Below are 14,816 nucleotides of genomic sequence, written 5' to 3' on the forward strand. Positions count from 1 at the left end.
TTGATTTTTCAAAAACTTACAGCGTATCAAGCATGGAAAGGAAGATGACATTCGACGTTTGTAAAGCTTCTGCAAATAAATAGTAGTACATTAAAACAGAACTGCTTTTTCTTCCAAATTAATTTATTGCCTGAGTTGCAAACCTCATATTGCATTACACATTTTTTCGAGGAGACTAATAGCGGCAGGATTGCACTTAGCTTCGCCTAAAATTAGGTGAATGACGAATGCCTTTCCTCCTTCTTTTCTTCTTCCGCTATCTTGCGCGTTTGTGTTCTCGTTAAAATTTCATTATTTTTTTTTTTGGCTGGTGTCAGAACATGGTGCATCACCGGGGAAATTGTGTTCATGTCCGAACTTATAGCGACGTCTCGCTTACACATCTCGCAGGCGCGAGATATCAACCATGAGCCTACAAAGACTTTCACCTTAATATTCAGCAAAGCCCACCTGACTGCATGCAGGCCCCGGCACACCGAATATGATCAAATGCAGCAACCCTACTTGCCATTGCGGCATATGGCACACCAAATATGACCTGCTTCAAGTTGAGTGAGAGAGGCCGACTAACAACCCTCAGTGTGGGAAGAAGAGAGAAGGATCGAGATACTACATACCCATCTTTCTTATTCCCCGAACAGCAGCTGCGAGCCGTCTGTTCAATTCTATTAAACCGCTCAATTCATTCATTCATTCTTCTTTGCTTCATGCAGAACATCATTTTGACGAAAATATCGCCGAGTTCACTTTGAACGAAATGATTAAACTAATGGTTAAAAGCGCTCGTGTTGTGTCCTTCTACTCTTGGTCCTCGTTCTTCGCGCTACCTTCAAAATTAACCAGATTCAACTCGCCCAACTTTCAACCGTACTAATAAATGGTTAAACCACTCAGAAAGCTTGAAAAGAAAGAAAACTTGCTTGGTTCATATTAGGAAGTTGTACGAATCGAGACATGCTTAATTTTTCTTCTTCCACAATGCATGGTGCTACTACTAAGTACTACTACGCCCACTAGGAAAGACCGTGTATACGGCATAGCTACTTCGTGCGCTTACTTGCTGTAGAGAGCCAGCCGTATTTATTTTGGAGTTCACCACTCTACAGCAGTTATTCCCGCGCATATATTTTCAGGTTGCTGATGGAAAGCTATGCACCTATTATAGAGAAGAGGGAGATACGCATACTGGTACTTCCATTGTACTTATATAGCCTTACGCGTATTTGTGCTTACGCTTTGCAAGCTGTTTGTGATGTACCGCAAAACGACCAAGCTTACAAAAGAAGTCATCAGCAGACATCCACTATGAACTCTTTCAGGTCGAAGATTTTCTTCGGAAACCGCTGATCCAAATGTTACCACTCAGTGCAAGGTCTTGCCTGTCGAGTCATGCACGCGCGTGAAAACGGTTATATAGCAACGCTATAACAGTTACCCTAGTATAGTGTGTCTATACATGCATGATAGCCATAACCATGGCCATTCATTATGCTTTGAACTTTGACCTAAATAATGCCCAATGATACTTAACTAGACAGTATTATTTTATTTATTTACCTAACTAAATGGCAATACAGTTGGAATAAAATTGCCTCCGATACTATGATCGACGCAGAGGCAACATGCAGCCCAGGAGGGTGCTGCAGTCGCACCGTAAAATAAATAAAAACAGATTTCAATGGAAATAAATGTATTTCTCGCATCAGCCAACTACACAAACCTAGGTGACAGAAGAAAAAGACTTGTGCAATGCCACTTTCTAACGGTATTCGAATTCAGGCAAAATTTACTGTATTTTTTGATAGAGTATGCTTCACGTAATCCTGCGGGACAACGTCATGTGTTTACATAACTGCCCATGAGACGTCGGCCGATCGAACCACGACAGCCTGTCAGTTAATTTGAATTAGAAAATGTACGACCACAGGATAATTAAACGCGTAGAGCATAACACCATCGGAAGTCCCAAGTTTGCGTAACATTTTACGGCGATGTGAAAGCACCCTCGAACAATCGCTTCTGTGCCTGTTCTGAACACAACATACGGGCGTTAAAACTCCTGCGATTAAGAGATAACCCTTTTGATAACGGTGGTCCCCTTGGCGCATGACAGCGTCTAGCTGGCTATGTTGTGGTTGTTTGTGCCCGTATTGAAAATAGCAGATTCCAACGAGGTTATGTGCGTCTATTAGCCCCAACACGACAGCATTTTTTTCTGCTTGTCGCCGTTGTCTCCAGCACGCAGCTTCACTTAGTCATTGTCAGGCGTGCTTGCGTCTTGTGTTACCTGTCCTTCAAATTATGGCTCATACTAAGGTGCACCTTTCTAACCTTTCTTGTCTCGTCCTCGGTGCAGTGTACCTTGGGTTCTAACGGAAGACTTGCAGCCACGATGAACCACCTGTAGCACGTCCCGAGCAAGGGGCAGTTACTGCTGCTGGCGTCTGCAGACAAGGGCTAATCTGGTGGAAGTCCCGCTGCAGGACTTCAATCTTACCAAGAGCAGCCGCTTGACCTTTCGCCCACATCTGCATAGAGGGGCGAATCGTCTTCGTCTCCCGTCAGTAATGGAGCCGCCGCCGTCGATGGTTGCGACAGCGTCAACGGAGGGCCGCCGCAAGAGAACTCTGCCGCCGGACCGACGCACCGTCTACGTCCGCTTCCTGCAGCATGTAAAACCCAGGGGTACTAGGAACGCCGCAAGAAAAACGAGTCAGCAAAGAGGTCGCCAAGAGAGAAGAGACTGCCAGACGAGTACACTGTTACAGGGTGAGAATGGATGCGTTCAGGATAAAGTTGCGAGGTAGCCGAAACGTGGTTGAATGCTTGCGGGCCGCCTTTTATCGTCAGCAACGTTTCTGAACGCTTGCTCTCGCTCGCCATGCTTCGTTGCCGTGATACCACGAGACCCAAAGCGAAGAACAGCGAGGAGCTTGGTCGGCGAAAGAACGGAAGAATGATCGAGATATAAAGGCTCGGCGGTCAGCAGCGGAGGCTGCCGCTACTTCGACCTCGCCTTCGACGACGACTTAGCGTATCGGTGATACCGAACCGATCCACTTCTAGTGTAACCTGTGCCGCAAACAACCGAGTGAATCCATGTTTCAGCAATAAATATTTCATACCATCAAAACAAATGTGTACTCACGCTTAACAACACAGCTTACGATCGCGTAACTTAACATAACCGGTATAAACCTCCGCAATGTTTCATCCTGTATGGTAAGCAAACCAACAGGGTCCAGTTACTCGGTCGAAAGATCGTGCACAACACTGAACCATGCTGAAGGGTCCGTTCACTGGGACTCCCTAATGAAGGTTATATTGCGAACCCTGTGTAAAATAGCATGTAACGTGGAAAGGAAATAAACAAGGAAATTGAAAAATCTCAAGGTCGCGTCGTTTTATTCTGTTCATCATTCTATATAAGTTGTAAAGGTAGAGTTAAAGCAGCACGAGAGACAACCAGAAGGAACATCCACTCACAAATGACCACGTAAATGACGTATGCAAGCTGTGGCTTTGCTTTGGAGTCTCAGTCGGACGTTTTTACGATACAATCGATACACTATGTGCAGGATGTTTGTCACCATATTTGCTTAACATTAGTTAACTCATACACGCCGAAGAAGTTTTACCAGTACAGATATAAGGGTGGGAATCCCATTTAGGCGTGTCCACTTCTTTTGAGGAGACTGGTAAATACGTGCTGTTCTGTGGTCTACTGTTCTAGTGATATTCCTTTTATTTAGAAAGTAATGAAAGAAAAATTTAAATTCAATCTTTCGGCTCTACACCTACATTTTTGGCCGCTTGTTTTGTAGAGGCTCAATAAATTGTCTCTGAGTGCGCCTGTTTCTTTTTAGTTTTTTGACAGTGCTACTCTGCTTTGAGTTTCGAAAACCTGCACTTATTATAATCTCTTATTCGTCCTCTTGGGGCCACCTTTGCAAATGATCATGGGTGCATGGTATTTTCTGTGAAAAATCTCGACCATTTTGCTGCCTTTCAATATGCACCCTTCACTCGAAGCACATGCCTTTCCATGTCTCTTTATTGGGTGCATAATTATTATTGATACCTAATTTAAATTATCTGTGCTGCTTGCAATAAGAGAAAGTAAAAATGATTAAAGTGCTCTTTTTCATCATAAATGTGTCGTCTTAAGTAGAGTCTGGTTAGCAGTGATCAGGGTGCGGATAAAAAAAACAAAAACAAAAAAATTGAGGGCGCTTTACATTAGCTATAGAGGTTTAGTTGATGGTTTGAGAAGGAAATACGTATTTTAAGAAAAATAACTTAGCATTGCAGTGCAAGTATAATATTGCTGACTTGTTCCCGCCATCTAGGATTATTAGTTTGTGTGGCACTTAAACAAAATTATCTGTGGTTTAGATTGTGGCTAAACCTGGATTTACGCGAGAGCTATCTGCATGGATACGCTTACGCTTAGATTAGGCGCGGTGGCATGAAGCCCTCCACTATCTTACCAAGTTTCTCTCTGTTTTCACTCCCAGCGCGATGACAAGATAGCGTAAGCTACCAGCCAACATATAAAGCCCCGCTTTAACCGAGCCGTATGAACATGACTGCGTGGCCTAGGGATAACTTGAATGCAAGGGTCTTGGCAGGCTGATTGTGATGTCACCCTTCCATATGAAAGGACAAGGTCCGAGTTTGCAGCTCCAGACAAACATAATGCCAGGAACCCCTATGTCAAACTAGTGCTCGGCCATGTCGTTGTTGTTCTCATCTAATTTGATAGCCCATACCCACACAGGGGGATCGGACAAGAATTGGGGTGCCGAGATATTAGATTTTGAGATGTCAGCTGCCAGCTACCGCCTCCCACGACTTTTTCTTCTTTCTTCTCTCTTCGGACAGGCATGGCGAGACTGTGGGCATTGTCGCTCCCGCAACAAAACTGCGATCGTTGACAGAAAACAATGCACTGTAGGTCAGTAGTTTTGTGCACAAAATTCGAATGCTCTTTTTTCCTGGCTTATGCCATTGCTACAGATTTGTACGCAATTGTCGTCTGCCAGTTGTTAAACCAATTATAATGTTTTAGCAATATTTCAAGTATGGCGTGATCTTCACGGTGACCTGATTTCTTTGTAGATTTGTCAATCGTCAGCAAAGAGTTGAATCTTATTGTTCCTTACTGGGGAACAATCAATGAAGATAAGAATCAGCAAAGGTTTCAGGCCAGAACTTTGAGGAACGTTGTCTGGCACCAATTTGGGTTTGACGGGTTGATAAAAGATTAGTTATGAACATTGCGGCAGGAAACTTTATTATTAGACTAAATATTCGCAATCAACAATGAAACAACACAGCTTTGCGATTTGCTTTGAATGGCGTACGCTTTTAAAATTTCGCCAGTGCCCCTTGCTTTCTTTGTCCAGACCGAGCAGAAGATTAAGAATGCCAGCATCAGTGATGATAAAGGATTAAATTTTCGGAACATCATATATTTCTACTTCGGGTATAGCGCAGTTGTCTGCTGAAAGAGAAACAATAACGGGGAAATAAATCGTGCGAATTTGCCTTTCTAACTTTTTCATCAGCTGTTAGATATCAAGCATGCTTTTTGTAACCGCTCATGTAACTGCTGAAATGCTTCCAAAACCGTTGCAATAGAGACTTTGAGTTTAGCGCTGCCACTTATCGCGGCTGTCAACCGCTATCGCGCACCGTCGCGGCACAGCACGCGCTGATTGGTCCCCGCGTGCGGCGTCTGCTGAAATTTGACAAGAACGTTGCGTTGCGCCATCTGTCGCCATCGGGGCGATCTGCGCATGCGTGCTCGCGCGGTAGCGGTAGCGGTAAGCGGCGGCGCTAAACTAAAAGTATCTAATATCTTGTCCGGTCTTTCTTTCTTTTCGCTTCATTTCTGTTACTAGACAAAAGTGGTTGGTTTAGTTTGGTTTATGGAGTGTAACATCCCAAATCGACTCAGGCTATGAAAGACGCAGTAGTGATGGGCTCCGGAAATGTCGCCCACAGACATCGCACAGAGCACGGGCGCCTTGCTTTTCGCCTCCATTGAAAAGCGGCCGCCGTGGCCGGGATTCGATCCCGCGTCCTTGGGCACAGTAGTCGATCACCTTAACCACTGCACATTTTTCCTTCATTGCAACTTCAAAACCTTATTTTACATTCACGGAATATTACGCGATACAACATGGGTTATAAACTACGCCAGCTCGGACTGCGTGATCCATTAAAATTCGCGCTTGTGTAGCAGCGCTTCCATTCTCGGAAACCACTCAGGCACTTAGTCTTATGTCTTGAAAACACCAATACCTCTAGCAACGGTTTCTCGGAAATAATGCCATATTTTCCTCGCATCAATGTCTGCATGCCTGGGAGCCATTCTCGATCGCCAAATACTGTGCAGGGTCTATACCACGATCCTGTCTAGCGGTAGACCATCATCATCGTCAACCGGTAAAAATCTGATTCCGAATGCATCCACGGGTAGGTCTTTTTTAATCGTTCGTTGCAGAGTCTCCCAGACGAAATAGGCTTCCCAATGTCTAAGCAAACATGTTCGATAGTTTCTGGCTTGAGGCATTTGAAGCAGTGATTTCTCCCAGGCGCAATAAACCTCTTCATTTCTTAATAGGTCTTAACTCCTAGCGTATTACTATGGAGTTCGAAAAGGATTGTTCTGTCGTCGCCTGGTACCGCCATATTTTTTACTCGTTGAAGGACTGAATTTCATGGATCTGCACAGTACAACAATTTGTACAATGGGATCTTGAGAAAGACATCATACGATCATGAAAAAGACATCATACAAGTCCTTATAATATTTCTTTCGCGATACAGCTCACAAATATTCAAATGAAAATCGAGCTTGCAAAACACGACATGCCAAGTACGCTTCTCTAAGAATTCCGAAAATTCTCCCTTGCATTCTTGCCGAACTTTAAACTAAGTTTGGGAAACCTCTGCTCCGCCTAGCCTGACAGATAGTTTGTTAAAACGGGTCCTTTGTATCGCGGAAAAGCATAAAACGGTTAACCACCTGGCGCAAATACAAATGCGCCAAACCAACTCTTCCAGAGGGGACGCGATAAAACGAGTTGTTTCGGCGAGTGCGCTTCCAAGTACTTCTCCACAGAAAAATGGCAAACACACAGTCCAGTCTCTCGACCTTCTCACGCACGTCAAAAATCTGCTAGTTCCAATATGGCTCACTGTCTCGGTAGTTTTCAAGCGGCACTCCTAAATATTTACCTGGGGTTGTTACCAAAGACATGTTCACCTAAGCTAAGTAACTTTTTTCTGTGCCTCTTCGCTGCAGAGGTTTACTAACCAGACATGGACATCTGGTATGCGCCCTTACCGCCCTCCTGTTCATTGACACCGGCGTCTTTCAGGGGTTGGCAGCATTTTCTATCCTGTAAGGCCTTCTTGTGATATCCCAGGGAAGAACAACCACAGTTTTCAGTTCTTCCCCGGTAGGCAGAGGTGGCAGTACAATTCTGTAATCTTGCATTCCTTCTTTCAAAAACGATGTTTCGCGGCCAGCATTGGCCGTTACCACAGTTCGCGAGCCTAGTGTGCGGAGGCTCGCGAGCTGTGGTAACGGCCAACGCTGGCCGCGAAACATCGTTCTTCGGCTTCGCAACGGGCTTCGTCTCCCGTTCCTGCCGCCGCGAAAGACTGGCCACACTAACAGTTCAATTTCTGTCTTTACGTGATCTCCATAGTTTTAAAAGAATGTGCTATTTAAATATATTTTTTTTCTTTAGCGACACATCGGAAGACGCATGCGACACACGAAGCCATTCCTTCCCTCGCATTGCGTATTCGTGCTCTTACTGCTCACCTAGCATCAAGACCAGTTACAGGAAGTCAGAAAACGTTAACAGATTTCGAAAAAGCATAGCCGTTCAATAACACCACCATCACCGTCATCACTAATGCATTTCAGAGCAAGAAAGAAGCAGAAGAAGACAGCGTGAAGGCTTCTTCGCACAGCTAATTCACACCGCTTGGAGCAAGCCTGTGCCGCGTCCATCGAAGGCCCCGCAAAGCCCACATCAAACCTTTGTGAATACGAACAAGCCTTCACCAGTTCTGGGACCGTGATGCAGCTGGAAGTAGCGAGCGGAGGTTCTCAGCAGGCGCTGGTCGATTCGTCGGCACAGGTCCGCTTCCCCCATCATCCGCCTCCGCACCCTCCAGGTCGCCTGGGAAGCAACAAGCGCACCCTGGTAGTCTTCTGCGTGGCGGCGTCGATGCTGGTGTTCGAGGTGACGTGACCGTCGTTGAAGTATTATCTATTTATTCATTTAATTATACATACTGCGGACTTTTATTGAAAAGCAATACTACTCTAGGTTTCGAGCCTTCAGCGTAGGGCGGGGGTAGCCACGTCTTACCCACGTGACGCTGTGACATCACACACCATGTGACACTAAGGTGAGAGCTGGGCTACCAATTCAAGCGGTCGGCGTAACGCGGCGGTAGCCACGTCTCACCCATGTGACGCTGTGACGTCACACCCTACGTGGTACAAAAGCGAGAGATGGGCTCCCAACTCAAGCGGTCGGGGTGGCACGGTCAGAGCCACGGCTTAGTTGGCAGGAGCTGCCAACTTGGGTTTCTCGTTTCACATGGGACGGTTATGTCAGAATCAGCCTGCTAGGACCCTAGCATTCACGTTACCCCTATGCCGCAAAGGCATGTTCATACGGCTTAGTTAAAGCGGGGATTTATATGTGGGCTGAGGAAGAACAAAAAAGAAGAACGCTCGGTCACCCGCAGGTAATGCTTTCGCTCAATACTTGGTTCAGCAGCGTTGAACTCTTGTAATTTTTTTCCAGGGCCTTAGCAGGGTGGGCACATACACACAAATGACCATACATAAAGACAGAACAATATCGGTAAACTATTTCAGGCCTTCGAGTGATTCCAGTCAACTGTGGTCTCTGGGAAGTAAAAATACTTAAATGAATCAACTGTTGAGGGCAGAGGTGTGTTTGTTTCGTCTTGTTTCAAAACATGTCGAGAAAGTGATAATTCCAGAGGCGCTGAGGTTGGAGGAGAAGCCTTTGAAAGGCAGGAACAGAACGACCATGCCACACGAGCCAACCTCTGCGGGAGCGTTAGCATGAGATTAAGTCACAAATGTGGATAGTTGGAGCTCGCTTGCGCTTTCAATGGCCTTAGAGTCTGTGCGTATAGTACACGATTAGTTAGGATTGATGTGGATACAGACGCTCAATGGCCGAATAAACCGCACTATATACCTGCAGATGCTAGAGGTGGCTGGTATATTGCGAGCTACACAAAATGTTATTTCGAACTACAGGACTTACTTTAAGCCCAAAGAATTTCTCAGAGCGCCACAACATGTGTAACTTAAATAAAATAAAGGCGGCGGTAAAGCGCATCTTGAAGGCAAAAACGGCAAAGTGGAAAGATGATGTGCGATATTGAATACCTGAAGTATAAACCATGTGCAAGTTTTGTTGAGAAAACATGACTCTTCGTCTCCACTGAGAGGTTTAAAAAAGTCATGACACTATTTTTGGAAAATAAACTATTTATTGCATCTTATCACTGATGTCCTAAACAAATGAGCCTCAGTATCACCTGCATCGGAGCAGCAGATATTTTTAAAACTAGTATTTTCGTTTCTCAGTGAACTGCTTGCTGATCTGGCAACCGGCGTATTGCACGAGTGACGACATCAACCGACGCCGCATCGCTGCATGTTCTGTGTACGAGCAGCGTCGCGAAGCCGTGGTAAGCCGATGTTGCGGACCGATCAGCAGTCATGAACTAAGCTTTTCAATATCTGTTATCGCTTTTAACCTGCAGCCGGGATTCAGGTGCACGTCGGTGGCCGAGTATGAAAGGCGCGTCAGCTGGCCCGTTCGAACAGCGTACACATTGTACACTGAAACATGTCTCAAAAGCAACACATAAAACGCTCAGTGCTTAGAGTGCCGTCTGATGGTGCTTTCGTACAATCTTCGAGCGCCATCCGATAACGCAGCACGATAGTGTATAAGGTGCGGCGCGCTACATTGAGGCACACCCCGTACGATATTATAGCAGCATCGTTTACGCTGCTCATCGTCAGGCCCAAGTCTGGCCCCAGCGGTATCTGAAAGTAAACGATAAGCTAATGAGGCTTAAAGCAACGGTGCCATCGCGAGCGCGGCGGACGACGGCGATTTGACCTTCTGCTTCTCCCTAATCGTCGTTATGGGCCTACATTTCTGCGCATCGAAGCCACTGTAGACAGCAGTTTGTAATTGATCAGCGAAGTGTTTATTAAATAACCCACTAAATCATGAAACGTCTTCTCAGCCCTATTGTTTCGTGGTGAAGCAAATTATTATTTTCCACGATGCCCTAGCAGCGAAGCTTGCGTACAAGAACACGGGCACCGCACCGCGGCTGTGAGCAAAACCTCCCACCGTATGTGTCCGCATTTCTCAAGAAGCATTCGTTTTTGAAATTCATTTTCGGGGGCCTAATACTATTACGAGAAAAAAAAACTTTAGCAAAGCTTTTGTGACACTGGCGCCACTAATCCGCCGTATCGCTGGCGCGCACAGCTTGCGGAAGTACGAAGGGCATTACCGGTGCGGCAGTGTTTTATGGCGGGGGGGGGGCAGTGCTGCCATGTATGATGACGGCGGTTGTGCCGAAGGTGGATGTGTGCGCAATAAATGGCGCTTCACTAGAGTTTGTTGTCTATATTCAGAACTATGCTTAGTACTTTCTTTGGTAGCCATGCCGGCCTTTAAGCAAGCGCGAACACAGTAGAGTGTATCGGCAGCATCGATGCCGGCACAGCGGCAGAACAACGCGATGTCTGTCTATGACGTCACCAATCGTTTCAACATGGCGATCGCTGTCGGTGGGAGAAGCTTCACGATCTCAACTTTAATAGCTTATTTAGAAATAAAGAGGGCGTCTCAGGCACTCAGATTTCGGAAATAAAAAAATAAGGTCTAGTATTACCTGCTGCAGACTACAAACCTGTAATATATTGAATGACCCCTTTAGAACTTTACTCCTTATATGCGATTAAAAATCTGATTCTTAAAAGAATCAACTTCAAGAAATGCGTCGAGCAAAGAGGGCCTCCAGGTGGAGATCCAGAAAGCTGCATATCTGTTGCCAAATGTATTTGTGTGAGGAGAGTTCAATTTCGATATCCATTTCTTACGCAGGTGGCGCTGGTCATGGCGTAGGTCCGTCCGACCAAGGCGACCTCAGACATGGTGATTTATTCGAAGAGTCTCCTTGAAGTAAGTACTAGTGAAAATTTCATCTGATTTAGCTTATTTTTTAAACACAAAGCATGCGCGCTAGCAGGTTACGTTTATAATATCGCTCTCTGTTCGAGGCTGTAGGTTAAAGGTCGGCCTCCAGGCAAAGATCGGCGAAATTCCTAATTGGGGACCCTAATGGCTGCACACTATAATATTCTGGAACTGCTTAGGGCAATTATTTAAAGCTATATAATAGCGGTGTGACCTAGATCCATTGGGCGTGAATGGATGTTGATGAACACAATGTGGAATGCACAACGTGTGAAAGTGGCAGTTATACACGCCGTTTGGTCGGCTGCGGAGATAGCATGGCGCTCTCGTGAAGTGGCCAACGAAGCGGTTCCAACCCAGGCGCGGGGAGCTTTTTTTGAAGCCTTCACTATAGATAGCTGCGGCGCGTTTCGTTTACGCCGAAGTTTAACCTTCGTCGACCTTCAGCCGGGCGCGTGGCATGCTCGCAACACGGAGCGGACGGCGCTCAGTTCTGCTGCCGCTTCGTTCCTTCTTCTACATCGCATGCATACCTGCTTGTTCTTGTTCAGAGACGTGACAAACTTGATTCGTACTGGAACACATCGCCGGTCTCCGTGGAGCGACGCGGGTAACTTCAACAGCTATCTGCCTTTCTGCGCATGCGCGGTGCTGTTCAGCTGCTGCGTAGCAGCGGGGAATATAAGCCGTGGAGCAGCCGCTCGCTTGCGAAGGCGTATATATATGATTACAATTGCTGCAAGTCTGTAGTGCTATGCCATGGATGAGGCAAGAACGATGAGTGAGAGCGCTCGCTACTCTTGCTACAAGCCAAACCTACTCATCTTGCCGACTTCGGTCGCTGTGAAAAAGCGGCACGTAGGAAAAGTGAAGCTGACCAAACGATGAAGCGACGATGAAAACATTAAGCTGAAGAACGATGGAAACACCTGACGAGTGAGAAGAGAGACTTGCAAAGCGATGACGTAAAGCGGCGAAGAAGGTGCGGGTGCGACCAGAACAACAACAGAGAAACGATTCGGTCTCATGCAAGACTGCTACTTCTTTCGCTTTGTAAATCTTGGCTTAGCTGAGTGAAACCGTGGCAAAGTTTCGTTTTTGTTTTAAGCTCAGAGAGACATGACATCCCTACAGGCAACAAATTTTCGATGAAGTAGAAGGACCTGAAACTACCGCACTAACATAATCGTTGATTGACTTTGATGTTTGGAAATACGGCCCCTTGTATGCGAAAATTTGAATTTTGCGTCACCAGTCTGACCGTGTTCAGCACTTTTCAAACATTACGAGCGGTGAAATTCGATTAGATTTTCTGGCTTTGTCTAAAATAGACTTCGATAATCAAATTCACCAATTAATCAACTATGCAGCATTACTGGCTCTGTGCAACAAAAATAAGTAGCTCATCTACACATTCTGTGTGACATGACCGATATTTACCGTCATGTTATTGATGTTGAGTACGTAAGTTTTATCAGATACTCACTTGGCCGGCGTGTGGGTGCTGGAGAAACGTTTTAACCCTTATTTAACCTGAATATAGAGTTACGGTCACGGCATTACCCACTGCGCTTACGTGAAACTGGTTCGGTCATATAATAAATCGTCATTTGCATATCGCCTTTTCCATCTTTGCCTTTAACTTTTTCTCTAGTTTTCGTCCCTTTGGCATTATAACAACATGCGCTCCTTGCTTGAACAATCGCGTTTTCACTTAGCAAACACGTGTTCAGTTGTAAGTTATTGCACTAAGCATGGTTCATCTCTTGTTATACGTTGAAGTGGCCGCTGTTGTCGCTTCTCTCCTTTTGCATTATATGAACGGTATACGCATTGCTCAGGCAACGTCAAGATCAAATTCGCTCCACCGTTGCGTCAATAGAGTCTAGAAAAGGTGGTACTTAATTGGGGGAGAGAAAAGCGCTGACAACGTAACGCTTGCTTGTGTGCTGCGTAAACATGGCTAAAGCAAGTTACATGCTCAGCACAAAATATCGAGTTGTCTCACCTTATTAGAGTTCAGAAAGCACTTCCTGCAGAGCTTCTATCACATCCACGCATGTCTTCTTGTTTGCATGACTTAGGGGTATCCAATACCCCTAAGTCATGTAAATACACGCCGTTCACTCAAATCCATGACCTTCAAAAAAATTTCCTGGCTACCCTCCCTCCATAGCATCTGTTCCATATTTTTCTTGGCGGTGAACTTTGTCGTTGACGTTCCCTTTCCTTGCCCCCAAGTTTCATAACGCAGCCAATAGTTTCGTCACGTCTGTACTTACCGGTAAACAATTCCGCGTGAAACATTTTGCGGACAGCTTCCGGCCTCAAATTTGGCGCCTCGTGAGTCATATAAAGATTTCGCCCTAAAAGAAGTAAAATATCGCAGAGGGCCCTGTGTACCACACCGCTACACCAAACGAATCCGTGATGTTGTAGTGGTTGAATTTCGTGGGCGTTCCTTCTCAATCTAAGAACGCTGCCATCTTGCGGCAAAAAGAAGAAATGTTCTCGGCATTGTTCTGAGCAGAGTATTAACTTTGGTATTAATTTCGTGGAGTACGATTTTGGTCAGTTATAATTCAAAATGCTAGACGTCTGACAATTTCACGTGTGATTGAGATTGTTTGCGGGTGGACAGCGCCACCATTTCCGGCGTGGTCTAGTGGCTAGGATACCTGGCTCTCACCCAGGAGGCCCGGGTTCGATTCCCGGCGTCGGAAGGAGACATTTAGGTCTCATGGTGTAATGGTTAGCACTCTGGACTCTGAATCCAGCGATCCTAGTTCAAATCTCGGTGAGACCTTTGTTTTATTTTTAAAACCGAAATTCAAAACTTTGTGAAACTGTGAATAATTTTTTTTTTCCTTTTAATGCGGAAGCGTTTGTAGTCTCATGGGTGGCGTCACAGCCTCTCCGTCCGGTCTTGTGCCGTCAGTGTGTGGACGAAGCCTATCATCATACTGTACCCGTGCTAAGTGCCAATAATTCATTTCATCAGTTAATAGTATAAATGTATCAAATTTAGTGTCTAACCTAATTAAAGAATGGTCAACTAGATGGGAACCTCCAAATTTGGTGGGTCACCACAAAAGTTTTGTCCCCTGGACCACCAAAATTTGACTTCGTCAGAATTGGAACAAAATTAGTGTGTAATAACCTGATTCGGGTATGGCTAATTCAGCGGTGGCCTCCACATTGGGATGAATCATTCACAAATTTGGCCCTCGCGATCCCCAAAATTTAATCTCGTCAGAATTGAACCAAAACTAATGTATGAAAGGGGGTGTTTCTGTCCTTTAACAGGGATAATAGCCCTCTCCAAGTTGCACGAAGAACCACACAAGAGCACAGCCAGTCTAGGCCTTTCACAAGCGAGCTCGAGCAGCGCAGCGGCACTTTGTCGTCCTTATCCTCGTCTTCGTGGTATTCTCGCCTACTTCATCCTTGTCTTCGTATATCCTCGTGTAGTTCACTACAATTTCCCCCGGGGCGAGGTGGAGCCATCCTGGC

The 14,816-nt window shown here is 45.6% G+C and overlaps 2 non-coding genes across 2 annotated transcripts; both read left to right on the forward strand.

Annotated features, from left to right (window-relative positions):
• The first annotated feature begins 13,954 nt into the window (after positions 1 to 13,954).
• On the forward strand, positions 13,955 to 14,026 carry TRNAE-CUC (transfer RNA glutamic acid (anticodon CUC)). Its single transcript has one exon. It is a non-coding gene; the product is annotated as a tRNA-Glu (tRNA).
• An 11-nt stretch (positions 14,027 to 14,037) lies between these two features.
• On the forward strand, positions 14,038 to 14,109 carry TRNAQ-CUG (transfer RNA glutamine (anticodon CUG)). The gene has a single exon. It is a non-coding gene; the product is annotated as a tRNA-Gln (tRNA).
• Positions 14,110 to 14,816: the final 707 nt, after the last annotated feature.

Source organism: Amblyomma maculatum, chromosome 10 (assembly GCF_055883805.1).
Source record: "Amblyomma maculatum isolate TAMU_Amacu chromosome 10, ASM5588380v1, whole genome shotgun sequence".
Classification (NCBI taxonomy): Eukaryota; Metazoa; Arthropoda; class Arachnida; order Ixodida; family Ixodidae; genus Amblyomma; species Amblyomma maculatum.